Genomic DNA, 22,416 nt, shown 5'->3' with positions numbered 1-22,416 from the left:
AGTTTCCTTGTTGCTGGCACTCTGTTTTGTTTGAACTTATACTTCACCGGTGAATTAGAATTACAGTGTGTATGAGCAATCTGGTTACAGGGGCAGGTGCTGAACGTCCTTGTTTGGAGGATAGGGTCCTGATCCTCTGATAACAGAGCATCCATCACTTTTCTTTTCAGATTTAATTTAACTGCTTTCATTTTATCTTTACAGTACACTGTTATCACATAACGTGAGAATTACGTATACTACAGCTTTTTAATGCTTTTAGAGTTAAAGTACATACAGTACGCAGTAGCCTTTGAAATAAAAGACTTTCCCAGGTTGACAATTTAATGTGGTACTTGATTGTTAATCAATAAACAATTCAACTAGCCAACATTTTGGCGCCGTTGCCGGGGAAGGCGACTAAAGATTTCTAAAAGCATTGATGATTTCTTTTTGAGAATAATAGGTGCATGAGAGGACGCAAGAAACCTAATTTCGCAGGCGGCAAAGGCGGAGGAGGAAGAAAAACCTTTATTGACGAAATAATCTCTAAAGCCGAGACATCACAGAGGACGAGTTCCCGAAGGCCTCAGATCCAGCATTCCTCACAAACAGATCGACAGACAGAGGAAGTACTAGGACCTGAAAGAAAGCTGGAAGTACCAGAAAATACTGAGGAACCGGTTGAAGAACCTGAAGAAACAGAAGATACAGAAGATAAGGCAAGCGATTCATGAAAACAACCAATGGAGGATAACAGAACAGAAGGAAGAGGGGAAAATTCACTCTCTACCCTGGAATTCCCTATTGGGGAGCTCCCAAGAGGAGCAAACCCCATGAAGAATATTCCACTCTCAGCATTACCCAACTTTCATGGGTTATCCTCTGAAGACCCGGATGAATTCCTCTTTGAATTTGATATACTATGTAGAAGTTATGATTATGTGAGCCCTAATCAGAAACTAAAACTGTTCCCAGCAACACTGAAAGGGAATGCGTTAAGGTGGTTTATGAGCTTAGGAGCTCAGGCAATCACTACATGGGATCAAATGAAAGAAAGCTTTCTGGCCAAATATCAGGATTACTGCCGGACAAGAGAAAGGAAAGAAGAATTGTTTAAAATGGTTCAGAAGGAGGATGAGAATCTGGAAGACTTTGTGGAAAGACTGCAGTATAATTTACAGCGGTCTGACCACCCCAACATGAGTAAGGATATTCTGAAAACAATATTGCTGAAAGGGGTCCGAGATGACTGCTTGGACATGTTGAATATGTTAGGAAAAGGAGACATTTCTAAAGAGCCATTTGATGAAATTGTTAACCTCTGCATGAGATGTTCAAGAGGAGCAGTGAGCAGAACAAAAAGCAGGGACAATGTATATTCAAGGGTTCAGAAGTCGGCAAGTGGAGGAGCAACAAGGGCTGAAATAGGTAATTTATTAGAAGAATTTAAAACTGAAATGTTAAGCTCTTTTGCTTCACAAATTGATGCTCTGCAGGTAAAAAAGAAACAGGCTGAAGCAGAAGCTGCCCTAGCTATTTTTTGTTCCAAATGCAGAGAAAAACATCCACTCAGAGAATGCCCACTAGATAAGGTACCAATCTGCACAATCTGCGAAAAGGACCATGAGACCCAGCAATGCCCTTCCCTACCTGGAATTAAAGCAGCATTGCAGTCAACTGAAGAAGAGGCTGAAGCAGTGTACCTGATGACACAAAGGAGGCAGTGGCCACAAAGACAAGGTATGAATTCTAACACAACATTTAGTCGTTGGAATAATCACTCTCCTTTTCAAACAAATTACCCACCCATGAACCAAATGCAGTACCCACCCTTTAACACAATGAATTTTCCACCTATGCAGCAACCAAATCTCCCTTTTTCTGATCCTACCATTTGGAATCCTTGGGTTCCCCAGCAACCGTATTTTAATCAATGGAACCCAGGTTGGGCAGCCCAACAGATGCCATTTCCTCAACATCAACAGTCTCTTTCCTTACCATCCAATACTCCTCCAAATAACCAGGCAATTAGACCACAACTGCCTGTGCAACCCAATCCTAACCCAAATAATAATAAAGCCTTGCAAGCAATTGATATTCAAAATCAGTCTGTCTCCCCCATGCAATGTAACGATATCCATCTCCGCTCAGGGAGAATTGTTGAACCAATCATTGATGACATTACTGACTCTGATAAAGAGGAAGCTACAAAAGAAAAAGCAGCCAATGCTGAAGCAGCAGAGGCAGCATCTGACAACAATGATCAAACAGTAGATCCGCCATTTCCGGAACGGTTAGCTCTCACTAAAACACTGGAGCAACCTGCTTTTAACCTTTTAGGCGAGCTACAGAATTTATACGTTAAAATCCCATTATTGCAAGCATTAAGAGATGTTCCCATTTATGCTAGGACCGTTAGAGATATTTGCATAAAGAAACCTGGAAGAAAAGCCAAGGACCCCCTCATAGTTCATGTGATGGGAGAATTGACTGCATTAATGACAGAAAAAGATCATCCTGTGAAATATGGTGACCCTGGTCACCCTACAGTAACAGTCCAAGTTGGAAAAACTTTTGTCTCTAAAGTTCTAGTAGATTTAGGTGCTGCAATAAATATTATGACACTTGAAACAACACAACTACTTCAATTAAAAAACTTTATTAGGGAAACTCCAACCATCCTAGAATTGGCTGATCACTCTAGAATTAAACCGGAAGGGGTCATTGAAGATTTAATAATTTCTGTAGAATCCTGGAATTACCCATCTGACTTTGTGGTGTTACAAACTAAAACAAAGTTGGGGGGTCATCTGCTGATTCTAGGAAGACCTTGGCTAGCTACAGCAGATGCTTTTATCAGCTGTAGATCAGGATCAATGACCATCTCTAATGGGCAGGAAACCAAACAGCTTACCCTCTATCCTCATGCTACACCCATGATTAATAATGACAATTCTGTTTGGGTAGATTATGAGGATGAAGAAACCCAACCTATATTGACTATCGGACAAGCCTTAACCTTCAAAGATTCTACCGAAGATGAGCTAATCAGCAGCTTCATTTCTGAACCTTCTTCGGTCAGCCCAGAAATGTATAATCACTTCACTGCAATCTTAGAATCTGAATCCCAGTAGGACTTGAAAGATAAAAGTTTATTTCAGACAACAGTAGGCACCCCCTCCAAAAGTACAGAAATAGAAATTGAGCCTGGAAAAACACTAAATATAAATCCTAACTTAACTGATAATGAAAAACAGCAGTTACTAAAGTTACTCCAGGAAAATAAAGAAGCATTTGCATGGGACTATACCGATATGAGAGGAATCTCCCCTGAGCTATGCACTCACCATATTTATATTAAAGAAGGATCCCGGCCAGTCTGTCAACCCCAGCGGCGAATGAATCCCAATCTAAGGGAAATTGTAAAGGAGGAACTTCAAAAACTCTTGAATGCAGGATTTATATATCCTATATCTGATAGTGAGTGGGTTTCCCCACTTGTGATTGTACCCAAGAAAAATGGCAAATGGAGAGTATGTGTGGATTACAGATCAATGAATAAAGCCACCCAGAAAGACCATTTTCCGTTACCATTCATTGATCAGGTATTGGATAATTTGGCAGGTAAGAAATTCTTTTCATTCTTGGACGGGTTTAGTGGATATAATCAGATTAAGATTGCACCCCAAGACCAGGACAAGACCACATTTACAAGCCCGTGGGGGGCCTTTGCTTACAGGGTACTTCCATTTGGACTATGTAATGCTCCAGCAACATTTCAAAGAGCAGTGATAAGGATTTTTTCTGATATGCCAAATGATTCATTAGAAATATTTATGGATGACTTTACTCCTTATGGAGTAACTTTTGAGGATGCACTGCAGAATCTTGAAAAAGTACTTAAGCGGTGTATAGAAGCACACCTTGCCTTAAGCACCGAAAAGTGTCATATGATGATGAATCAAGGCATTGTATTGGGTCACTTTGTCTCATTCCTAGGAATTCAAGTCGATCCAGCTAAAATACAGGTAATTCAGACCCTCCCTATCCCTAAAACACAAACTGATGTAAGAAGCTTTTTAGGACATGCTGGATACTATAGAAGATTTATTAAGAATTTTTCCAAAATAGCTTCTCCTCTATTTGTGTTATTAACAAAGAATGTTGAATTTAAGTGGACTGATGATTGTGAAAAAGCATTTAATGAACTCAAACATCAGTTGTCTACAGCTCCCATTTTGAGAGGACCTGATTGGGCACTACCCTTTCATATATCCTCTGATGCCTCAGACACTGCAATTGGAGCTGTCTTGGGTCAGGAAGAAAATAATCTTCCCTATGCCATCTATTTTATTAGTAAGAATATGACACCAGCTGAGTTAAATTATACAGTTACTGAGAAGGAATTTTTAGCAGTTATTTATGCTATCAATAAATTTCGACATTATATTACTGGCTACACTACTTTTGTGCATACTGATCACTCGGCCATTAAATATTTGATGAATAAATCAGTTACAAATGCCCGAGTCACCAGATGGTTGTTATTATTACAAGAATTTGACATCACAATTGTAGATAGGCCAGGGAAAGAAAATGTAGTTGCTGATTTCCTTTCTCGATTAAAAACTGATGAAAATGCTCCAGTAGATGATTCTTTTCCTGATGAATATTTATTTGCAGTATCTGCTCACTCACCTTGGTATGCAGACATTGCCAATTATCTAGTTGCAGGAAAATTACCATCACACCTATCACACAGGGAAAGAAGAAAGATCATTCAGCAAAGTGCTAGGTACAGCTGGATAAGCGGGTGTCTTTTCCATACAGGAATCGATCAAGAAATTCGAAGGTGCATTGGTGAAGATGAAATTTATGATGTGCTAAAAGCTTGTCATGATGGCCCTTGTGGAGGACATTTTGCAGATAAAAGAACAGCGCACAAGGTACTCAGAATTGGTTATTATTGGCCATCACTCTTCAAAGACGCTAGAAAATATGTCAAGGCCTGTGATAGCTGTCAAAGAATGGGCCAGCCGAATCACAGGGATGAAATGCCACTTAATCCCCAGGTAATTCTTGAACCTTTCCATAAATGGGAATTAGACTTTATAGGTCCCATTAATCCTCCATCCAATCAAAGAGTGTACATATTAGTATGCACAGATTACATGACTAAATGGGTAGAAGCTAAGGCACTCATTAAGGCTAATGAAGAAGCAGTACTAACATTCTTATTTGAAGAAATCTTTGTTAGATTTGGACTACCTAGAGAATTAGTCACAGATGGAGGACCTCCTTTTAACTCTCATGGCTTCAAAAACACACTTCAGAAATATCATATCAAGCACAAAATGACTACACCCTATCACCCCCAAGCAAATGGGCAGGTAGAAAGCACCAACAAAGTCATAGAAGCCATCCTAACAAAAACAATAAAGGAGAATAGAAGGGACTGGTTTCAGAGGTTGCCAGAGGCATTATGGGCCTATAGAACTACTTGGAGAAATACTACAGGCTTTTCACCCTATGAATTAGTTTTTGGAAAGAACGCTATTTTCCCTGTAGAGTTTGAGATCAAAACTTTAAGAACTGCTTTAGCTGTTAACCTTGATTTGACTGATGCACAGACAGCCAGGTTACAACAACTTCAAGAGTTGGACGAGAAAAGACTGGATGCCATCCACCAAACAACCATAATACAGCAACAAAGAAGCAAGTGGCATGACAGAACCATCAAGCAAAAGCAGTTCCAGAAAGGTAACTGGGCTCTACTTTATGATTCTCGTTTCGAGAATTTTCAAGGTAAGTTAAGAACAAGGTGGTTAGGGCCTTATGAAGTGGATGTTGTTTTTCCAAATGGGACAGTTAGACTTTTAACAATTGATGGAAGCAGAACACCATTACTAGTGAATGGCTATCGACTCCGTTTATATCAGAGGCCTGTTTCTAAAGAAGATTTTAAAGCCACTTGCATGGCAATTAAACAGTATTCTTTTCCAGGGGAACTTGTTGTTCCTCAAAGCACTTAAATTTCTGTTTATTTATGCATTTTTTTTAGATAGATATTCTTTTTAATTACTAATAATCCCTGCCAAAGGTTACCATATTATATTTCAGTATTTTGCAGATTGGAGCTGTGGAAAATAGCTGAGAAGGAAAGCTTTAAAGGAGTCACTTGGCGGACTTGGAATTCCCGTTGCTGCAACACCAATTCCTGTTGCTGCAACACCAATTCCCGTTGCTGCAACACCAATTCCTGTTGCTGCAACACCAATTCCCGTTGCTGCAACACCAATTCCCGTTGCTGCAACACCAACTCCCGTCATTGCAATACCTTTTCACGTACTACAACATCTTTTCCCGATGACGTAACATCATTCCCAGTGGCTGCAACACCAAGCCCCGTTGCTGCAACACCAATTTCCGATCCCGTAATACCTTTTTGGCAATTCTCTCATTAAAAAAAAAAAAAAAAAACACCAGTCTCTCCACTTCAGCCCCAAGAAACGAATTTTTTTATAAATACACCACTTCTTGTGATGATTACGATACTCCACTATCACTCCCCGTCATTACTATCAAAAATCGCCGGTATTCTCATGCTCTTAGATCCGCGGTAATCATTATGATCCAGCAAAAGATAAGACAAGACTTTTTGACGCAGCAACCAAAAAGGTAAAACATAAAGGTACGCATGATTATGTATGGACATTAAATAATAGTTAATGCGGAGAAGCTGATAGGACTACCAAATAATTGTACTTCCAATCATATCACTTACGCATAGAAGGGGGGGGATTACCAAAGCGCTTTCATAATTACATACTACGCCAACTGCCGTCGCCCCTAACTCTCCCGGTGATATGTAAAAGTCACCTTATCACGGCATGTTGCCATTTGCAACGGTTTACTCTGAATTGAATTCGGAAACTTGGCTTTGAACTGTGAAATTCACTGAACAACAGCTATGGGAGGAAATCTCATTACACATGAACCTGGCACAACAGCACTTCTTGAGCTCTATCCCGAAGTTTATCAGATCTTTTTGCAAGCAGGATGGATAGATTATTTCAGGAGACTTCCAGACTTTGACGAGCAGCAAGTCCTCGAATTTGCATGCAACTTAACAGAAGGATTCTCTGTTGTTCAAGGAGTTCAAATCCCAGTTACGGAGGAAGTCATAGCCCAAGTTACTGGGCTACCAGCTAATGGCATACGGTGGTTCAGTAGAAAGCATTTGATCCTTAATGTGCAGCAGGATTTTCTTCAACCTGGCGAGCAGGTGGAAAAAAAAGGCAGAGGTGTAGCACTTCAGTCATTGCCTCAACCGTGGCCGAAAGTTGCTGAATTTGTAAAGCAATACCTGACGTGCGAAGGCCGGTACCAGGTAATTTACCAGCACGATTTCGTCTTGTTGAATCATTTGAGAAATCGTCAGTTGATAAACATGCCATATTATTTATTGGGATGTCTTAAAAATATGTCACGATATACTGTTAATGCAAAGCGTCCGCTTCTTTCCTTGAAACACCACCGTTTAGCTCAATTGCTGATAAATAGAGGCCTCGCTTTAAATAACCCTCCACCCCCCATTAATCCCCATCAAGAGGCAGAGATTCCCCAGCCAGAACATGAAGTCCCTCATCAAGAAGAGGAAATTCTTCACCAAGCTGAGGATATACCTCAGCAAGATGAAGAAATACCTCAGCAAGATGAAGAAATCCCCCAGCAAACAGAAAATATTCCTGAGCAAATCCCTCAGCAAACAGAAAATGTCCCTGAGCAAATACCTCAAGAAATTCCTCAGCAAGCAGACGACATGCCAGAACAAATTCCCAAAGAAGTCCTCCAGCAAACACCCCCGCAAGCTGCTGAAAATGAACAATCAACAGTAGAAATACCCGCGGAAACAACCCCATCCCCTGATAGAACCAATCCATCCATTCCCATACTTGGTATTTCTACCGATGACTCTGAGGATAACATCCCTATTACCTTGCTCAAACGAAAAATGCAGAGGAAAATAGAAACCCCACCAAAAAGAAGAAGAACTAGGGCTTCGGCTAAAGTGGCTGCTACTTCCACCACTGTCCCTATCTTCTTCTCTACCCAAGCAAAGGACCCGGTCATCTGCAATAGCCGAATCTCCTAGCCACACCCCTCCCAGTTCACCACCCATCACCTTAAAAACCCGCACTTCCACCAGCCCTCGAAATTCTTCTCCCTCACCCTCGGAGGCTGAGATGCAGAGTGTTCACAGTTTCGTGACATCATATTTTAAGGCAGCTGACACACAAGAACCAGCTGCCGACACCCAAGATAATATTGGCCAAGAAGCTGCAACACAAGAAACAGCCACTACCCCAGGTGACACACAAGAACCACCTGCAGAGGGTATAAGGGATCAAATGGATGTTGAAACACAACCTCTGTCTCCACGGGAACCTGCTGCTCCACAAGCTCAGCCCACCATATCGGCTCTGCAGGAAGAAATTGAATTTTTAAAAGCACAAATTCAGGACTACCAGGAGGAAATTATAAGGGTCAAGGAAGCCTATCAGAATGAATTTAGCTTGCATATTTTAGCACGAGTAGCATCTGCAGCAGAGAGGAGTAAGGATAATGAATATGTGTGTACCAGTTGTGGTGACATATATACTCAAGCAGGATACAAGATAGTGGCAGAACCAATGAATGAAGACCCTACTGCTACACAGATGGAAACACCACAACCTTCTGCTCAGAAAGAAGAACCTGTTGTCACACAAGAACCAACAGGCTCTCCAGAAACGGTGCAGGAACAAAAAGAAGAACCTGTTGTCACACAAGAACCAACAGGCCCTCCAGAAACTGCACCAGAGAAAACAGAGGAACTTACTGACACACAAGAACCAGTAAGCTCTCCACAAACTGCACCAGAGCAAATAGAAGAACTTACTGACACACAAGAACCAGTAAGTTCTCCAGAAACTATGCAGGAGGTAACAGAGAATAAAGAAGAGGAAAAGTCACCACGGCCTACCCAAATCGCCACGGAACAAGAGAAACAAATGGTTACAGGAGAAAACGAAGAAGAGAACACGGACTCAACCAGCCCTATTCAAACTGCCATGGAACGAGAGGAAGAAATGGAAAAAGAAGAAGGAAAGATGGACTCACCACGGCCTACCCAAGAAGAAGAAATAGTTACAGAAGGAAATGAAGAAGAAAATATGAACTCACCCCGGCCTACCCAAATTGCCACAGAACAAGAAGAGGAAGCAGATACACAGGAATCAGTACAGAATGTTGAAGAGGAAACAGTAGCTGGAAATGGAAAGAAAGACATTGAATCATCCCGGCCTACTCTGATTATCACAGAGCAGATTACCCTTGTTGATGCCTTTACACAAACAGAACTTCCCTCTGTGAATGATGCATGCACAGAAACAGACAGTTTTCAAGAACTAAAAGGAAAATGGTGGAGAGAATATGAGCTGTCACAAGGCAAAGCATTCCAACAGCAGAAGGGGACCTGGTTCAACTATGCATATAAGAACTGGGAAGCACTTGAGCAGTGCAGAGCTCAGTACAAGGAAATTAAAGAATTAAAAGCCAGATTGTCCCAAATGTTTGAATTATTCCAAAGAATGCTTGCCACAAGGAAACCCTCTTTCAATTATGCGACATTTTTGAGGGAAAGACTCACATTCCTACAGATAAAGGCTGTCAAAGAAGGTAGACCTCATCAGGTAGTTACATCAGAGCAGTTTATGCAAACCTTTGCAGAGGCACCTAAAAATGATCAAAATTTGTTATGTGAACTGTATCTCCATAATGAAGCCATGACCGAAGAAAGAAACATGAATATGCTACCTGTGGTTGGCGACATACAGCTGAGAGCTTTCATCTCCTTTTTAGCTAACCAGCTTACATGGCAGAACGCTTTTACCTCAGCTCAACATAATGAACAGAATTGCCTTCTGTGGATTAGGGCTGAACCCCAGAACGCAGCCACCTTCATTGTACAACATCAGAGAATGATAAGTGATCCTGAAATGAAGGACCATGTCAGGCAACTACAAGCAGTAGTCCTGAGAGATTGTCAGCACTATGTGAGAACTAAGGCACCATTGGCTGTCAAGGCAAATAATTTGTTTTGGGAAAACTGCCCCAAGGAGAGGCAGGAATACCACCCTTATAATCCACCTAATTTACAAGCAGCACTCTCAAGGGTTCCTTACTATGTCAGATGCATGCAACACTGTGCTGAGAATTGGATTGGATACAGGTTTAAATTTCCACTTTTATGGCTATCCGGTGAACAATATAGGGGCCAATTTGGATCATCCAAGAAGGAAGAAGCAGCAGCATGGAGGCAAATACAGACTGTCTGTGGATTCAGGGATAAGTTTGATGTCACTTCCTATAACTATTGTCTCAGTAATCTTCACTGTTCATCCCAGTACTCTGATTCAGACTCAGAGTAAGCATTGCATGAGGACATGCAATCTCTTCAGTTGGGGGGGATGTTAGGATTCAAAATTGATCATTTTTGACCTTACATTTTGGCCATAATATTATCCTTTTTCAGTTCAATAGTTGTAAGCTTTGATTACATGATGACTTATTCACCCCAAGGTATGAAGTAATTCTCCGCATAGCTATATGTTTAATTGTTCAATACATGTTCATGATTATCTTTATAATTATCTTTGGAAAAGCTGACTAAGTGCTAAGTAACCGTGGAACTGTCTAAAGTCTGCAGGAATTACAATTCGCAGTTGCTGTAACACCAGAAACAGCAACTACGCAGTTGCTGCAACACCAGAAGCAGCAACTACGTAGTTGCTACATCCAGCAACGGCAACTATCTAAAGCGGGGAATGACATTTTGCAACAAACCAGAAACAACAAACAGCAACTACCTGAAGATTACCAGAATTCCGCGCTGATGCAGCATGATCTGCGACTGTCTAAAAAGGGCAAAAAACAGTTACTAAAATATCAGAAATAGCACGGGTTAACTAATCAGCAACCATGGGGAAATGGTGAAGGATAAGCGAGAATCCCAAGGAGACGGTCAAAGTTCAGTTACCAGCCGTGTAACAGCAAGAAGCTCAAGAAAGAATACATTATTGTAACAGTATCCTGTAACTCTTATTTTTGACAGGAAGATCTAACTGAATGAACTGTGATAATCTATTGTAATAGATGTCTCCTCTATAAAGAGGAGACATCTACATTGAAACGGGGGATAGTTTTGTAAAAGAGAATTTTTGAAGACAACAGCAAAGTCTGAACTCTCATTGTAATTTAATCTTTTGGCAGATGAATAGAAGACTGTTTTGAGCATCTAACCTGGTATTTGCATTCTGGGGAATCTTGTGAGAGGGACTGGGCCCACCTTCCTCACAAGATTCACCCATTTACTTTCCTGTCAAGTGTGTAAGTGTGTTTGGTAATTTCTTTATGCTGGTACTCTGTGTTGGATTCTGTAGCATTGTCTCTGATAGTTTCCTTGTTGCTGGCACTCTATTTTGTTTGAACTTATACTTCACCGGTGAATTAGAATTACAGTGTGTATGAGCAATCTAGTTACAGGGGCAGGTGTTGAACGTCCTTGTTTGGAGGATAGGGTCTTGATCCTCTGATAACAGAGCATCCATCACTTTTCTTTTCAGATTTAATTTAACTGCTTTCATTTTCTCTTTACAGTACACTGTTGTCACATAACGTGAGAATTACGTATACTACAGCTTTTTGATGCTTTTAGAGTTAAAGTACATACAGTACACAGTAGCCTTTGAAATAAAATACTTTCCCAAGTTGACAATTTAATGTGGTACTTGATTGTTAATCAATAAACAATTCAACTAGCCAAACCCTTCACATCCAAAAAATGAAAATCCCAGGTTGGGAGAAAACTTAAGAGAAGCTTGTTTATCTGGTGACCTTCCCCCAGAGTTTCTTGAAGGAAAATAGCATCCAGCTTTTCAGACATTCAGGGCCTCTTGAGAGCCAACTTTTTGTCAGGGCTGGCTAGACCCCTACAATTAAAGGAAAGACAGATCATGGGGGAGAGGAGTGAGGGTTGCTCTTTGCTTTAAAAACCCAGTCGATTGGGGATTGAACCCCGAAGGCTACTTCAGCACTAGCCCTTTTAATAGCCTTAGAAATTTTTGATTGACGACCTCTCGGAGGCTTGAGAGTAATTGAAGGAGGGGGGTCAAGGTCCAGGCCTAAGATCGAAGAGGGAGCAACAAGAAGGGATCTAAGGAAATATTGGTGAGGCCCACTTGATAGTGGGCGATCATCAAGCGGGCAGGTGGTCCTATCCACAGAGGGTTGGGGAATGGGGGAGGATAGTGAGGGAGGCACAGCGGGAATAGGACAAACCGATGAACATAACTTATTAACTTCAGCTTGAGAGACGACACAGTTCAAAGAAGATGATAAATTTACTGAACCTTCAATAGAATGAGAAAAAAGAGGAAGAGTGGAGAAGGGAGTACCCGCAAAAGCCATTTCCCAGGATTTGGATTTTCCAGGGGGTCGATCCGATGCCTTTTAGAAATGGTGAGCTACAGCCCACTATGGAGTCATACTAGAGGGCAAAGTACTTTCTTGGATGTCCAATTGAGAATCAAAATCTAAATCCAGAGTTTGAGTGGAGGCTGAGACCAACAATTTGGCCGGGATCTGATTCTTCCTTGAAATTCTTGGACAATCTTTGTATAAATGCCCCACTTCGTGACATTTGCGGCAACAGAAGGGAATGCCTTCGTAATCTAGAATTTTCCTCCAAGTGATGTCGCCCATCTGAAGCAGGTAGCTCTCTACCAGACCTTCTCTGGTATCTAGATGCGCTAGAATACGTGCCCATGCTAGGCATCCTGTGTCTTGGTAGGTTATATCATGATCTAGATACAAATGTTGTGAAAAGCGCGAGCGGGATTAAATCGACGCCGAGAATGAAGCGGAAAAAATCGGAAAAATCAGGAAAAAGCGGAAAAATGCAGGAAAAAAGCATTTGGTAAAAAATATTCATTTTTTTTTTTCGTTTTTTTTCAATTTTTTTAATATCTAAACCATCTGATAAAAAAAACTAATATATAAGATGTTTAATATCATTTCTAGCGCTAAAATCACACATAACATTGAATCATGTCCTGAATAGTAAGTCCTGACTCCTGAGGACCTGAGTCCCAACTTAGCCTCAAAATATCAACAAAAAATATGATAATGTATCTCATCATGTCATAATGTTATATACAATAAAATGAAAGTCTAATCCTATTGATTTCCTCTGCCCCTCTTGCGAGAAAATGTCACAGCTTTCCCTTTCCCTCTAGATGTAGATGCTGGTGCCTGTGCTGGTGGAAATGGCAGTGGAGTTTGATGTGCTCTAGAAGCTGAAGAACTAGAAGTAGGAGCTACAGGAGGTAGACGGAGACCACGTCCTCTACTGGTGGTTGTGGTAGCCCGGGTAGGCGGTGTCACCTCCTGCTGCTGCTCCTCCTCCTCCTCCTCCTCCTCCACCTGCTCTTCCTCCTGCTCCTCCTCCTCCTCCTCCTCCTCCACCTGCTCTTCCTCCTGCTCCTCCTCCTCCTCCTCCTCCCCCTCATCCTACACTAACCAATCATCAGTAGAATCCATGAGAGGCCTCTCGGCCTCAACCCTCCATGCAGCAGTGGTGTCAATCCCATCCAATGAGATGGCATCCACATCAGGTGTCCTCTCAAGTTCCCTCACCCACAATCGAAGATTGTAGTAGATGTAGACCATGCCATTAAGTCGTTGGGACTCCAACCTGTACAAATATCATGAAATGATAATTAATAATTAATATTATAAAAAAATATTGTTTAATGAATTCAAAAATTTATTTGGAAATTTGCAATATTTTAAATGTTTAAGTGTTAACCTGTTGCGCTTCTTGTTGTGTATTTTTTCAAATACACTCTAGTTGCGCTCACATCCCGAGGAGACGTATGTTTGGCTGTGGATGCGTACGACAAGCTTTTGCAAAAGGGGTACTCTGCCACCATACATCTTCCACCATGCATCTACAACAAAATTACAAATAAAATTTTAAATAAACATAAGACAAAAATAGAATTTGAAGAGACAATGAAATTTGAAACAAAGTTACAAACTAAAAATACCTGGCATTTTAATCGTCCTATCAATGACAGCCATCTCAAAGCCAAATGTGCCACCTGTCATCTTATATGTCTCAATTTGTTTAGAGATCTCTATACGTTGTTCTAGAGATCGCACCATCTTATGGACACAGGATAAGAATCCATCCATGATCTCAGCATCAAAATCAAACCCACATGCATAAGAAAATGTAGGGTTCAAGAAAAGCCCAGCAACATGAATGGGATGATGGAGTGTGTTGTTCCATTGCTCATCAATCACTCCCCATAAAAGGAGTTGTTTCTGAAACCCATCATCTCCCTTATCATCATAGTAGGTCGAATGGCTTCTTTGGCCCTGTCCATGGCTTCATACAAATAGCCCATTGCGGGCTTCTCACCATCAACCAACCGAAGAACCTTTACCAAAGGTTCAGTAATGGCGCACACCTCCTGCACTCTCGCCCAGAAGTCTTCCTGGTATGAAACTAGTCTACATACGGCCTCTCCTTCTAGTTTGCGGCTCATTGACAAAGCACGCCACTCCTCTGAAAGAGACATTCTCTTCACATCCCACATAGAATTCAAGAGGGATTGAAGAGATATGAAACTCGTGGCAAACCGTGTAATGGCGGGGCGCACCAACTCTTTGTTGTTGGTGAATCTTCTCATCAAGCTAAGCATAGATGTATGATTATATATAAATTTTGTGATGCTTTTTGATGAGTCAACAATATCTTTGACAAAGGGAATTTTCCCTATGTCTTCTAACATCAAATCAATACAATGGGCAGCACAAGGTGTCCAAAATAAAGTAGGATGCCTATCCATAAACATTCTACCAGCAACAACATAATTTGCAGCATTGTCCGTTATGACTTGGACAACATGTTGTTCACCCACCTCCAAAATAAACACATCCAGCAAATCACATAAAGTTCTTGCATCTTTGATTTGATGAGATGCATCAACAGATTTGATAAACATAGTCCCCTTGAGACAACTAACCAAGAAGTTTATAAGGGTTCTCTCCTTTTTGGTCAGTCCAACCATCTGACATAACAGTGCATCCTGTTTGTGCCCATGATGCCCTAAAATCCTCCAATCTTTGGGTGCAGGCACGCTTTTCATCTTGAAGAATCTGGCCTCTGAAATCAGGATAAGAAGGGATTTTGTACCCCGGGCCAACAGTGGCAATAGCATCAACAGTAGGTTGGAAAAATGGATTATTCCTTACAATGCTGAAAGGAATATCACTCCAGAGGAGAAATTTTGCCATCAACCTATCAACTTGTTCTTTTTCAGTTCTTTTTAGCATTGAACCGATAGATGGTTGTGAACCAGGTGTGGTTCGAGGAACAAAAAATAATGATGCAACTATCGAATTAACTGATGCTGCAGTAGAACCAGTGCCACTTGTCCCACTTCCTTCAGCTGAACCTTTTAGTTGCCTTTTGAGTTCTTCTTTGGCCTCTCTAGTGTGCTCTAATTCTCCCAATGCTCTCACGGCTCTTTGGATAAGTTCAGGATTTGTATTTATACAGGGCCCCACATCATGTCCAAGGATTTGTGCAAGGTGAAACTTCAACCTGTACACCCCCCCACGTATCTCCTTTCCACACAGCTTGCAATTCAAGTTTTGTCTATCATTCGGAGCTTTAGGTTCACCATATTCCTAGAAAGGATCCAATTTCCTTGGCATGTTTGTTTTTGAATTTTGAATTTGCAAACCTATGGGAAAATAACTTATAAGGATTAGGAAATAGGAATTTAGGATTACAATTCAGCATTTACAAAATTGCAAGTCACAAATTTCCAGAATCCAAAGTTCCAAACCCAAGTTACCCAACCAAATGGCAAATGCCAAAAACAATGAAAAAACATAAACAATGTTTAAAAAAAAATGAAAAATAAAAATAAAAAATTGGTTCCCATAGTCATACCAATTTACCCATCCCAAATCAATGAAAAAATACAAAAAATTCTTTAAAACCAATGAAAACAAAAGGAAAATGGTGCCCATATGAAGTTTCCCAACCAAAAGCAATGAAAAAAAACAACGAAAACAAAAAAAAATTAATCCACATACCATTTTTATGGAGAAATTGGTGGTCTCCTCTTAAATTTGTCCTACAAGCACTTAGATTTGCTCACAAACCCTCCAGTTGCTCTCTCCAAGACGTCCTCCTCCTTCTATGCGCGCCCACAGTCCAAATGAGCAAAAAAAAATCAAAAAATGCATTATAAAACCCGTTGTCCCGACACCCGAAGTTTTTTTTTGAAAAAATCGGTAAAAAAAAATATAGCTGCTCTTTTCGCATAAAACGCGCGATTAAATCGTCATAGGGAAAAAAGCACGATTTTTTGAGAAAGGCGCGATTTAATCGCGCTTTTCACAACATTGCTAGATAGACACCCAAATCATCGCCTATTACCTTGAAGATTTCTTCCCCCCAAAATTGCAACGGGAGAGTAGGCAATCGGACCCAGATTGGCCCCGCTCCATGATTTTCCATTTCTGGTCAAACATTAGTGACCATCGCTTCAATAGAACTGGTGTCATCTCAATGTGCCAGTACCACGTGAGGACCCAGTTTACCTGGTCCGGATGAGCGAAAATCAGAGCAAACCAACCCCTGGAAAGCGAGAGGATACCTGGGAGCTGTATGAGGAGATTCCCCCAAATTTCTGCTGTCCACTTTTGAAGGCATATCGGGGAGTAATTTCGGCCTCTCACCCTTCCAACTAACACCGTGCTCTCCGTGAGGGCTGCTTGAGCCATAGAGATTCCTTCTCTGAAGATTAACCACCTGTCCCTTTCTCTGATTTTTGAATTCCTTGATTTTTTTGGATGTTTTGGTCGCGCTTTAGCTGCTTTCTCTCCTTCCTCAAGGCCAATGTCTTCTGAATCAAAACGATTTCCTTCTGAAGCGTGGTCCAGTCTGGGAATGCCAATGAAGTAGCCTGAAGGAGGGGCTGAGCCGACTGGTTGGAATGTTGTATAGAAGGGGGCAGTCCCGAGGATTCCTACTTGTTCAGGCAGCAATCCTTGTGTTGTTTGACCCAAGTTACTCGGTCCTTCTCCTGAAACACTCGCACCACCTTGGGTAATTGTTGCTACCAGGAAGGCTGGCGACCATATGTTCAGGTCCGACGGGGAAGGAATGGGTAGGAAGGGTAACTCCGGGCCTTCTTCCGGGATGAATATTCCTTCTGTAATTGTCGGGGGTGGAGTCAATTCTAGGGTCTGCGGAGAGACCGCCATATCTTCCATTTGAGTTATAACTGCCTCAACCCCTGTGACCGGTAAACTAGCTATCACCGGCGTAGTCAAAGTTGGAGCTGGTTGGGAGAAATTGACCCAAATATCCTCAGCAGCAAGGGAGTCAGAAGTGTAGTCAAGTAGTTGTTCATCCATCCGAGAGCCAGCTGCCCAAGAAAACAGTGTGTCATTCCGCCGCGTCTTCCTGTTGGGGTTACACTTGCCCAAGACCACCATTCTTGGCAAAACGCCCTTGTGCTCTGCTTCAAACCCTCTTGCAAAAAATGGATTTTGCTTTGACACAAAAAAGACAAGGGTTTATTTTAATGCTCCTGCCAGACTGACCCACAGTCCTGTAAGCTTTCAGCAGAAAACTCGTGACCTCAGAAGTCCACCCTTGGTTGCAATGTGGAAACTGTAGTTAGAGTATGAAGACAGGAGGTAAACCAAAAAATAGTGGTTTGTAAACTACCCCCTTCAAGTGTAACCAATGTCACTCAAGCCGCAAACCGTGGAAAGAAAAAACCCCTGCAGAGCGAGTACTCTAACCGTGAGCACCCCCAAATGCCGCAAAACTATCATAAAACAGTTTGTGATTGTTTCAGGTGCTCTAAACCAAAGCTATGATTATGTAACATAACTTTTATCTTTTTTGAAATCTTTAAACCTATAACAACACCCTTGCGACATGAATTGCTAGTTGAAATGTCCTACAAACTTAAAACTGTAGTTTCAATTTCTCCATGCACATGTGCATGGATTTAGATGCATGGACTATTTCAATCTTACAAACAGTAAAAAAGTCTTTTTCTAAATTCTTAGACCTAGTATTGAAAGTTTGGAAATGAAAAGTTCTAAGTTATGCTGACAGAAGCCAGACACAAAATCATTAGCCAGAGAAATCAATGTTATCAGAACTAGATTATTTTTGGTTAAACCAGCCTGAACCAATCGGTTAGGGGTCTGTACTGGTTCTATTGAATGTTCCACACTGGAAATGGCTGGTTCCATACTGGAATTGGTGATAAATGTCAAAACTGACTGGTTCTGTACAGAACCGTCCAACTCCATTCTGTCAAAGCCATATAGCTGGTGATGGGGATGACTTGAATATTTAAAAAAAAATCGATAAAATATAAAAAGGTTGAACAGGAAAACATGCCCCGTGGCCCACCCTAAAACTATTTAAAGAGCTCCCCACCCTCCATTTGACTCACAATTCATTGCAGCAATTTGGAAATTTTGAGCTGAGTATCTTGGGTTGATTTGGAGAGTTTGAGAACATCTTTGTTGATGTATTTTGGTTCAGATATGGATTGTACTTGGCGCTATTTTGGTTATATGCACCCTTGCTTGCTACATACATGAAAACTTTTCATATTTGTGTATGATGGCTTGGATTCATATGGATGCACATGAATTTGTAATTTTTCCAAAAGTTGAATATTTTATCTATTTTTTGGTTGACTGGTTTTGTGGCCCAATTCTGTTTTCGGTTTTTGTTTAGTTTTGATTTCTGTTGTCGGTCAGTTCAATGATTGTTTCGATTTTGATATCATTGAGAGGAATTAACTGGATATTTTAGAACTGTTTGAAATGGATGAAGAAAGTCTCCAAAATTTTGAAATAAACTAGAAAAACAAGCCATTGAAAAAATACACCTCAAGTTGGGCAAAGTAAATTCCAGCAAGGATAAGAAGATGATATTATAATGTTTACAGCAAGGCTGGGAAGATGATGTCATCATATTTATCAGGAAGGATGAGAAGATGTCAAGGTAATGACAGTAAATGACAAATATGATGGTATGAAACTTTCTTGCTATCTTTCTAGCCCACGTAGCCTTACAAGTAGAGAATTGCTTACATAAGAATAAATTCTTATCACCTAAAGAGTGGGACCCAACGCTCCATGAGAAGCATTCATCTCAATTTGGTGAATCAGGTGACACGGAATATTGAAAAACATCAGCTTATGACTGAATTTTAGAAAATAACACCAATCATTGTGCCCTAGCCAACCAATAAACTATCACTACTGCAGTAAAATGAACCAATGCAGTTTTAGGAATAATATACAAAGATTCCCAAATACTAAGTGTCTCAATCAATCATTGTGGGGCACAAGAAGTAATTCAATTGAATTAGTTAATTAGTAAAATATAAATTTTTGTACCTTTTTTGTGTCCCCTGTATTTCCTCTGCAATTAGTAGTTGTGCTTTTGCTTTCTCACATGTATTTGTTTATGCTCAATCTAAGTCACACATGACACTGACACTGGGACAGACGGACATGAGTTTTGGGCATGTAGACCATTGAAATGGGACATATATATATATATATATATATATATATATATATATATATATATATATATATATATATATATATATATATATATATATATATATATATATATATATATATATATATATATATATATATATATATATATATATATATATATATATATAGATATATATATATATATATATATATATATATATATATATTTGTTGGTTAGACCTATGAAGTTTTTTGTTTTTATTTATTTATTTATTTTTCATTTGGTTTATGTCTATGTGGTTCACAGACCCCAAAGATCGGTGACCGCTATGTCCACAGAATATTTGTATTGGGAAGATACACCTGAAGAGATCACTTCTTGCTGGCTCAACCACAAAGGTCGTTATGCAATCTGCAGGTACCAAGCAATAATCTCACACAACAGTGTCCAGGTTTTGCTGACATCTTATTAAAATCTTTTATTTCTCCCCATGTAGGTTGACCATACCAATGTAAGGTTCCATTGTTCAAAAGTTTAGGGCCTCCTTGGTGCAGCCATGCATGTCATATTCAGTGACTATGGCATACTCTGAGGTCGATTCAGTAATAAATTTTGTGCATCAATAGAGTTTTGGCATTTTCTGGCTAAGCTAAGGCACCAACACCACAACTATTATGAATGACCTAGTCAAGTCTCAAGGGGGAGCCTCTTTTGTCTCATCACTATATCAATCCATGAAATGGTGGAGAGCCTAACAACCTTCTCTTTTAATCACTCAAGCTAGACCAAATTGACAAGCTGTATTCCTACCTAACCAAACATTTGTCATGTTTTTGCTTCCTCATAAAAAGAGATCAGTCTAGGGTTTCTCCTGATGCAAAATGTGCCTCTCAGAAGACTATGTTAACACCTTGTTTCAGGAGATTAACCCACTGGCCTTTGTTCTGTGGTGACTTTCCAAACCCAACAGCTCCTCCATAAGATTACTCATGTATTGAATCTAAAACCTTTTAACTATGATTAATTGGTTAGCACGTGCAATTTGCAAGGAAGGGTCACAGTTTCAGGTTTGAACCATTTAGTCAAGTTTAAAGCTTAGATGGCAGTTTCATACTTCAAGTTAGACTATCTTTTGACATATGTGATATAACTGACCTAGTCCATTTTTATGTCACTACTACAGCAATCCATGAAATGTGCATGCAAGGCCTAATATCAATGCTTAACTTGGCTTCCATAGTAAATGCTTTTGCTTTCTCACATATATTTGTTTATGCTCAATCTAAGTCACACATGACACTAACACTGGACAGACGGACATGAGTTTTGGGCATGTACACCATTGAAATGGGACGTATGTATATATATATATTCTGGTTAGACCTATGATTTTTTGTTGTTGTTGTAAATTTATTTATTTTTCATTTAGTTTATGTCTATGTGGTTCATAGACCCCGGAAATCGGAGACCGCTACATATATTTTATTGGTAAGATCCACCTGAAGGGATCACTTCTTGCTGGCTCAACCACAGACATCGTTGTGCAATCTGCAGTTACCAAGCAATAATCTCACACAATAGTGTCTAGGTTTTGCTGGCATCTTATTAAAATCTTTTGTTTCTCCCCATGTAGGTTGATGATACCAATGTAAGGTTCCATTGTTCAAAAGTTTAGGGCCTCCTTGGTACAGACATGCATGTCATATTCAGTGACTATGGCATATTCTGAGGTCGATTCAGTAATAAATTTTGTGCATCAATAGAGTTTTGGCATTTTCTGGCTAAGTTAAGGCACCAACACCACAACTGTTATGAATGACCTAGTTAAGTCTCAAGGGGGAGCCTCTTTTGTCTCATCACTATATCAATCCATGAAATGGTAGAGAGCCTAACAACCTTCTCTTTTAATCACTCAAGCTAGACCAAATTGACAAGCTGTATTCCTACCTAACCAAACATTTGTCATGTTTTTGCTTCCTCATAAAAAGAGATTAGTCTAGGGTTTCTCCTGATGCAAAATGTGCCTCTTAGAAGACTATGTTAACACCTTGTTTCAGGAGATTAACCCACTGGCCTTTGTTCTGTGGTGACTTTCCAAACCTCCTGATGCAGAATGTGCCTCTCGGAAGACTATGTTAACACCTTGTTTCAGGAGATTAACCCACTGGCCTTTGTTCTGTGGTGACTTTCCAAACCTTCTGATGCAAAATGTGCCTCTCAAAAGACTATGTTAACACCTTATTTCAGGAGATTAACCGATTGGCCTTTGTTCTGTGGTGACTTTCCAAACACAACAGATACTCCATAAGATTACTCTCGTATTGAATTTAAAACCTTTTAAGTATGGTTAATTGGTAGCACATGCAATTTGCAAAGAAGGATCACAGTTTCAGGTTTGGACCTGTTGTGGCCACCAACAACCCCCCTCTTTGTTTGGTATTAGCAATAACACCAAGCAAATGGGGACCCTTAACAAAAAATCCAAAAAAAACATTTTATCAAAAATTTTGTATTTTAACTCCCTAAAGCTGTATCGCATCGCGAGAAGAGAGTGAGACATTTTCCTATGCGCATAATAAGCTGCGAAGAAGCGACGTGAAATACATCGCATCGCTTATATTGTGAAGCGCTCTTAGATGAAAAACTTAAGGAATCGCCGACGGCCGATATGCGACGCCGCATATCGCAACATCGCATAAGCAGCACACAATGATTGGATGATTAAGTACGATCTACGATATTGCGATCTGCGATTTGCG

The 22,416-nt window shown here is 40.3% G+C and overlaps 1 long non-coding RNA gene across 2 annotated transcripts in view; it reads left to right on the top strand.

Moving 5' to 3' along the window:
- The window catches only part of LOC149202430 (uncharacterized), a 29,376-nt gene extending 8,645 nt beyond the window's left edge, over positions 1 to 20,731 (top strand). The window contains exons 2-3 of one of the 2 annotated variants that reach the window (XR_016253522.1): positions 19,964 to 20,074; positions 20,154 to 20,731. This is a non-coding gene — a long non-coding RNA (uncharacterized LOC149202430). Of the gene's footprint in view, positions 1 to 19,963 lie in introns of both variants that reach the window. The other variant, XR_016253521.1, reaches the window with a different exon arrangement.
- The last annotated feature ends 1,685 nt before the right edge of the window (positions 20,732 to 22,416 follow it).

Source organism: Pinus tabuliformis, chromosome 2_1 (assembly GCF_031772625.1).
Source record: "Pinus tabuliformis cultivar Carrire ecotype Pingquan chromosome 2_1, CPIR1, whole genome shotgun sequence".
NCBI lineage: Eukaryota > Viridiplantae > Streptophyta > Pinopsida > Pinales > Pinaceae > Pinus > Pinus tabuliformis.
Note: the sequence above shows the minus strand (reverse complement) of the source record. Positions and strands in the feature narration are given on the sequence as shown.